Below are 7,277 nucleotides of genomic sequence, written 5' to 3'. Positions count from 1 at the left end.
GTACACAATGGAATTCTATGCTGCTGTCAGAAAAAACGACATCGCCCCATTTGTTAGGAAATGGAAAGACTTAGAAAAAATCATATGAAGTGAAGTAAGCCAGACGCAAAGGAACTTAGGCTCAATGGTTTCCCTCATTTGTCATACTCTGTAGAAACCTTGGGCTCCACTAGCAGAGATTTGCAATAGAGCAAAACCTTGATACATATGGCCATATAGTAGGAAGCTAATTGAAAGGACCTCCAGGATATTGAAACAAAAGCCATATAATGAATGATTGTTTTCCTTAATGTACTATGTTATCTCTCATATCTTTTGCTGTCCCTTGGTTATCTCATATTGTTACAGTATCTCACTTTTTTATCTGATATATTGGATATATTTGTATTTGGTTATTTGAAATTGGATAGGGAAAGGGGGAAAACAAGATGAGGGGTGGGGTGGGGGGGAGGGTAATGGGGACCAAGACATGTGAAAGGGTATCAGTGTATGTGAATTAATGCACCTTCTATCATGTAACCCTTTTATTAATTACAATAAAAATATTAAAAAACTAAAAGCAACATTTTGAAAGAGAACATAGAAAAATGAAATGGAAAGAAGTCTACAATGACCAAAATATCATGAGTTTCTTAATAAAGTCAGGAAGAGACAGTTGAAGAAACAGAACCAAGTACCTATTCTAGTTTTAAATTTGGATATTTCTAAATAAGAATAACTGGATTCCTTCTTACAGAATCTGAAAAAAAAATTACATTGGCTGTATTCTAATTCTCTCCAGTAGAGGGCAGTGGTAGTTAAGCTATCAGTCAAAGGCGTTCCCAGGTCACCTTCATCATTATCATCATCATGCTTTTTAAGGGGATTATGTGAAAGGTGATAAGGTCTGCAGTGGAATTCAAGTGTCCTCCTTAACCCCAAGTCTGGGGGAATCAGCCCGCTCATATAAACTGCCTTATATCCACCTCTCACTTTAATACATAGATGTTTTGCAGAATTGATTTGAAATGTAGCCAAATCCAGGACTTCAAGCCATGAAGCCATGTGGTAAAGAGAATTCTGTAATTATTTTTGGGCAGTTTTTGGATGCAGCTGTCAATAATTGGCTGGTTTCCCTTTCATTCCCTGTTTTCTGTCTTTCAGTATTAGAATCGAGGACTTCAAAGGGAAGCTGCACCATGAGATGAGAGAGGTGAGGATATTCACACAGGTCAGTTTATTTGTTCATTCATTCACTCACTCATTCATTCATTCATTCACTTAGGGCTATCATAAGCAAATACTACCACATAACCAGTTCTGTGGTGGCAGCAATAGATGTGATGATAAATATAAGTCACAAAGCTCATCTTTTATGAACAGCTACTTGAGAAGAAGAAACAGTGACAGCAGTGTGCTGAAGATTTTTAGGATTTCACTTGCAGAGGATATACCAAACATCTTGGGAATTTGCTTGAACAACAATTAAACAAGTCCTCATCTATTTACTGCTAAAATAGTTTAGATTTATTTAGGATCTAAAAAAGTTTAGCAGGATACTGGTGGCTCATGCCTGTAATCAGCTTATTCAGGAGCCTGAGATCTGAGGATCGAAGTTCAAAGCCAGTCTGGGCAGGAAAGTCTGGGAAACTCTTATCTCCAATTAACCACCATAAACCTAGAAGTGGTGGTATGGCTTGATGTGGGAGAGCACCATTCTTGCTCAAAACGAGTAAAGGAGCCAGGCCCTGGGTTCAACCCCTACAACCGACAAAAAAATAGTTTAGTACTTTTATTTGATGATTATGTCTTTAGCACAAAGAATATCTCCAACAAACTTCATGTATTCCATAGATTCTAATTCAATGATACGCAAATAGTAATGTCTCATCATATGTGTTCATGGTGGGACCATTTGAGAATCAGAATGAATGACAGTTCCTAGAGAAATTGTAGCATGTAAAGATACGTTCTTGGAGTCTTAGGAAATTCTATAGCAGTATTTTACAGTGTACTCAGTATCACCTACTTCATACACTTTGGAGGACTCAGTTAACATTCCTCTCACCTTCCTGGAGACCCACAGATACAGATTCTGAAGGACTGGGGGAAAGGAGGACAAATAATTTTACGGAAGAGGCCAAGGTCAGCCTTCTCCTCCTGGTACTTTATAGCTCAGAGCAGCTGGCTTTTGCTGTTTTTCTTTCCCATTTTTTGTTCCTTCTTTCCCTCCCCCCATGTCTTTCATAGGACTAGGATTTGAACTAAGGGCCTTCTGCTTGTTAGTTAGGTTCTCCACTACTTGTGCCATACCTCCAGCCTTAGAGTATCTCTTTTTCTGACATGGTTGTGAGTTTTTTGGTCTATGTGTTTAATGATGAATCTTCACTACTTGGAAGCATCTGTTCTGTAAGAAATATTTTTTGACTAATTAAATGAAAATAACGTTTTTCATTATCTTCTATTATTCTATAATTGGAGTTCTAGAAGTTCATTTTGATAAAAAGTTTCTAATTCTAAAATGTAAGAAGGCCTAGACTCCAGTTTGGATTATCTTCTTTCCTTCAAAAAGAAAAGATAATTGAGAGTCCACAGATTTCTGAGCCCCTTTTAAGAATTTACATTGGGTATAAATTTTGGATTTAAGCTAAGGCACAGTGGTGATGTGACTTGAGTGGGCATTTCTCTTGATGATGCTGAAAGTGGGGCTAAGACTTCCCACTGGGACACTAACATTCAGTTCAACGCCTTTCCATTGAGCTCTCTATGTGCTTAATTCAACAAATGGAAGTCATTCATTCATTCATGTACTTGTTCTCTATGAACGGTCAGACTGATCATCTCTGCCTATGAGTGATTCCCCCCACCCCCCGCTGCCAGATTTATAGAAACAATTGGACGGCCTTTCTATATTTATGAAGAGAAAATATTAATTTTCCAAAAAATGAGATCACTAGGTTTGTGTGGATAAATTATAAGTTAAATCCCTGGATTAAAAAAGTAAAAAAAAAAAAAACAAATGATCCCTTACTACCAATTCCTTTTTTTTCCTTCTTCAATCTAGATATCATCTTTAACAAAACAACCACATCAGGGCACTGGTTACTCATGCCTGTAATCTGGATTCTCAATAGGTTGAGACTTGAGGACTGTGGTTAGAAGTCAGCTCCAGAAAAGAAAAAAAAATTAGTCAGTTACTAAAGACACATATCTAGGACTCTTATCACCAACTAACCAGCAAAAAGCCTGAAGTGGAGCAACGGCTCAAGCAATGTCACACCAGCTTGGAATGAAAAAAGTCCAGCAGGTGTGCAAGGCTGTGAGTTCAAGCCCAGTACAAGTAAGTAAGCAAGCAAACAGATAAGAGAAATGCTAAATAAAATTCCCCCCCTTTTTTTTTGCCAGGCCTGGGGCTTTAACTCAGGGTCTGGGCACTGGCCTTAGGCTTTCCCAAGACTAACACACTCTACCACTTGAGCCATAGCACCACTTCTGGCTTTTTCTGCATATGTGGTGCTGAGGAATTGAGCCCAGGGATTTGTGCATGCTAGGCAAGCACTCTACCACTAGGCCACGCTCCCAGCCCAAGAAAATTCTTTATAGGAACTCAAGACTGACATTAGGAGAAGGGAGAAACAGGAAGGGAAGGGCACACTGTGGCATGAAAGCAATCTGCTTGCAAATGGCCTTTGCTTAAGAAAAACACAATGTTTGGGGGGAAGTGAGTCCAGGAAGAATTGCAAGAGTGGAAGTATGAGACAGGGAAGGTGCTGCCAGAAAAGTCACCAGATCTATCATTATCTCTCCCTCAAGATAGTGGAGTGGGTCTCTGAATGTTCCAAAGACATCCTCTACCAACTCCTAGACCTCATTAATGAAGGATGGGCTCTTTTCTAACTCACTTCCCAGTACTTTTCAGCATCTTTTCCTACCTTCAGCAGTCCAAGGTTAGCCTCAAAGAAAGGATAAGCAAGAAGCTAGAAGAGTAAAAGAGAACACACTAAACACAAATGGATGACCTCTGGGTTTGTGGAGGGGGCTTGGCTTTGAGGCAATAGATGTTTAAGGGATGCTTAATTTTATGTTACCTACAGGGTGTTTAAGTATATTCAACTTAGATGGATTTCAGTGTCATGTGGGTGTGCCTCATTTAATGTTTGGATCTTTATTCCACCTGCTCCCTCCCCCTTTCCCTATTTCTTTCTCTGAGCTGGAGCTTCAGCATTCTGGCTGTGCTGTTAGCTTGCAGATTTGTGCATTTACCTACCACCATGGTCATGTGAGCCAGCTCTTCTCCCCCTCTACCAAGTGGTTCTGTTATTCTAGAGAATTCTGTCTAAGACAGTATGCACATGTTCAATTTTTTCCTGGTTAGCAATAAAAGCAGAAACATATTTTTTTTGACAAAGAAGGCAAAATATGCCATTTTCATCCATTTGTTGAAGCAGGCTGGTCTTCTGATAATTTTTTTTAAAAGTTGTGCAACATTTTGCTTAAATATGTAAGAAAAAAAGATAACAAAGCACAAATCCAGATCATTAAACTTTCAAAACCAAGTAACCAAACTGACAGGCGCCTTCTCTTTTCAGAAGCATTACATTCTGCACGAGAAAGGCATGTAGCCGTACAAATATGAGTTTTACCTTATTGTTCTTCATGGAATTTTCAATCTATAAGCTATAATTTTTAAAAGTGAGTTCAGTTCCCAGTACATTCTGTCCATGAAACACATTTTTGCTGAAGGTGTGTTTGGCCCTTTCCCGTTTATTGCTAGCCAGAGTGATTATAATTAGAAGGAATTTATTATTTCCTAATACATGCTAGGTACCTTAGCTGTATCTCTATTTTTCTTGGCTCACAAGTTTCTGAAGATAACTCTTAAGAATTACTCTGGTTGCAGGTTGGCAACTAATTAAGTTCTTATTTGCATCATCTGAATTCCTGTATAGGATATACTGTAGTGGTTTTGCTATATGTCAATCAATAGCCAGTTTAAGTCCTTGGAATATCTGAAAAAGCTAAGCCCGATTAAAAAGCATTAAATACGATCTCATTTTCTACACTAAAAAAACCCTAATTTTCAGAGCAGTAATTTGTGGGAAGCAAATAACCAAATTATTTCCTTTATCTCTCAGTGTTTCCCAGATGGAACAGCCTATATAATAGTATATTATGCATCTTGAGTTGGATGTACATCAAAATCAGTCACTCATTTTCAGAGTTCCACAGGAGACGTTTAGAAATAGAGTCAAGATGAAATGTACTCTTTGAAGATACATTCCAATGAAGTGAAACCAAATGTTGTGTATGTAAAAAAAAAATTTAAAGCATTTTTTTGACAAACTCCTTTGATTCCGTTTAAGATTCTGGTGCTTCTGGTGGACAAAATGGGATGCTGGGAGTTGTTACGAATTAGGAGATCAGATTGGAAAGAGAACATTGGTCCACCGCTTATTCCTGGAGTCCTCCTGCCTTGTATGAAATCTATGGGATGCTAGTGACAGAAGCCCAGCAGAAGAGCCAGGAAGGAGGAAGCTGAACAATCCCCCCTCCCCACCCCCACCCTGGGAGCTGGACAGTGCCAGGATTCTTAGATTGGCAGTTGGTGGCGTTGTGGCTGAGTCTGGTGGATGGCCAGGGTGGTGAGGAGCAAAGCGTTTGGTTGGAGGATTCAGCGCCCAGACATCAACCAGCCCCCAAGGAGATAGTGTGAAGGGCAGAGGAAAGGCTGACCTTGACCTGACCTACCAACCATGCCTCCCCAGTAAGCATGGACGGGAAGCCCTCGGCCTCTTGCCCTTCTCTGGATGCGCCCTCAGACGGTGCGTTTCACACCATCTTGCTGGTGCAGCCCTCCATGAGGCCGGAGGGCAGAACCTACGCCGACTACGACTCGGTGAGCGAATGCATGGAAGGCGTCTGCAAGATGTACGAGGAACATCTGAAGAGGAGGTGCCCCAGCTGCCCCTCCATCACCTACGACACCAGCCAGTTGTTTGACTTCGTCGACCACCTGGCGGACCTCAGCTGCCTGGTTTACAGAGCTGATACCCACACCTACCAGCCGTACAATAAAGACTGGATCAAAGGGAAGATCTACACGCTTCTTCGTGCGCAGGCGCAAAGGCCCGGGAATAATTAAGCTGGAAGACCACCACCCCCACCTCCATCCCCACCACACACCTTTAGGGCTCAGGGAATGGGGTTGGGGTTTGGATGCTGTTTCTGCAGCTAGGACTGAATGTATTAGAGGAAATGGTGGGGAAGCCCCTCGGGCCCTTTTGTTTTCTGTTTTCATCTGTGATGAGAATTTAGATGGAAGTCGTTTCTTTGTCAGTTCGTGTGGTTCTCCAGACTGTTCAAGCTGCTTTATAGCATTCAGCCAACAAATCCTTGTAGATGATAGGAGAGGGTAGTGGTGACACAGTGTAGTGACGCCCTCAGGGGAAAAAAATTCAGTGCAAAGTAAATAAATGTTCTTTAGTTAAGTATATATGTAAAAAGATTTTGTCTTTTTTTAAAAAAATATTTCTCTCTGTGAATCAGCTTGGAAGTTCTTAGGACAGACAAACTTTCTCCACGAGGCAGGAGGTGAGACCTCTGGTGGTTCTCAAAATGAATTTCAAGATGTTTTGTCTTGCTAGACAAAGACTCAAGTACATGCAGCCCATGCAAACAACACATACACACACATTACCATCTCTGTCTGTCTGTCTGTCTGTCTGTCTGTCTCCTCTCCAAATTGAAAGAGAACAGTTCAGGATTTAGTGTGGGCCAGGGAGTGAGGCAATATGGTTAAGCAAACAAAGCGCAGAGAGTACCTGGGGCTATGTGATTTCTAATCATGGAGCTCTTCAAAATAGGTCTTATTCTGCTCCAGATGAGACCTGTAGAGGTTAAATCACACAAATGGTGGTGTTTCTTTTTATATTACTGCTACTACTACTCAACACCATTTTGGTCAACAATATACCCTTTTGTCAGGTACCTTGAGCTTTCATCATTCACTCTGTCGCCAAGCAATGAAAAGGAAGCAAAACACTGAAGTATTCAACTGAGTGTTCCTTACGGTCTCACCCAGCCTCAGTAGCAGTGATGTAAACTGTCGTGGTTACATGTCTCGGATCCCCACTTCTTTCCTTGATCTTGATTACCAGGGATTGGAAAGTTGCTGCATATTTGTGTTCTGGAAAACAGCTCAGCACAGACACAGAGAACCACCTCTCCCTTTTGTGACTGAGGTAAGACCTGCTGTGTACACTTCATTCTTCTCATGAACTCTACAGCATACATGGATG

The 7,277-nt window shown here is 40.8% G+C and overlaps 1 pseudogene across 1 annotated transcript; it reads left to right on the top strand.

The window, feature by feature from the left end:
- Positions 1-1,170: 1,170 nt before the first annotated feature.
- LOC150065032 (enhancer of rudimentary homolog pseudogene) lies at positions 1,171-6,470 on the top strand (annotated as a pseudogene). Its single transcript, XR_016534730.1, has 2 exons — positions 1,171-1,210; positions 5,343-6,470. The product of XR_016534730.1 is annotated as an enhancer of rudimentary homolog pseudogene (transcript).
- Positions 6,471-7,277: the final 807 nt, after the last annotated feature.

Source organism: Megascapheus bottae, chromosome 3, assembly GCF_031878675.1.
Source record: "Megascapheus bottae isolate mThoBot1 chromosome 3, mThoBot2.hap1, whole genome shotgun sequence".
Lineage (NCBI taxonomy): Eukaryota > Metazoa > Chordata > Mammalia > Rodentia > Geomyidae > Megascapheus > Megascapheus bottae.
Note: the sequence above shows the minus strand (reverse complement) of the source record. Positions and strands in the feature narration are given on the sequence as shown.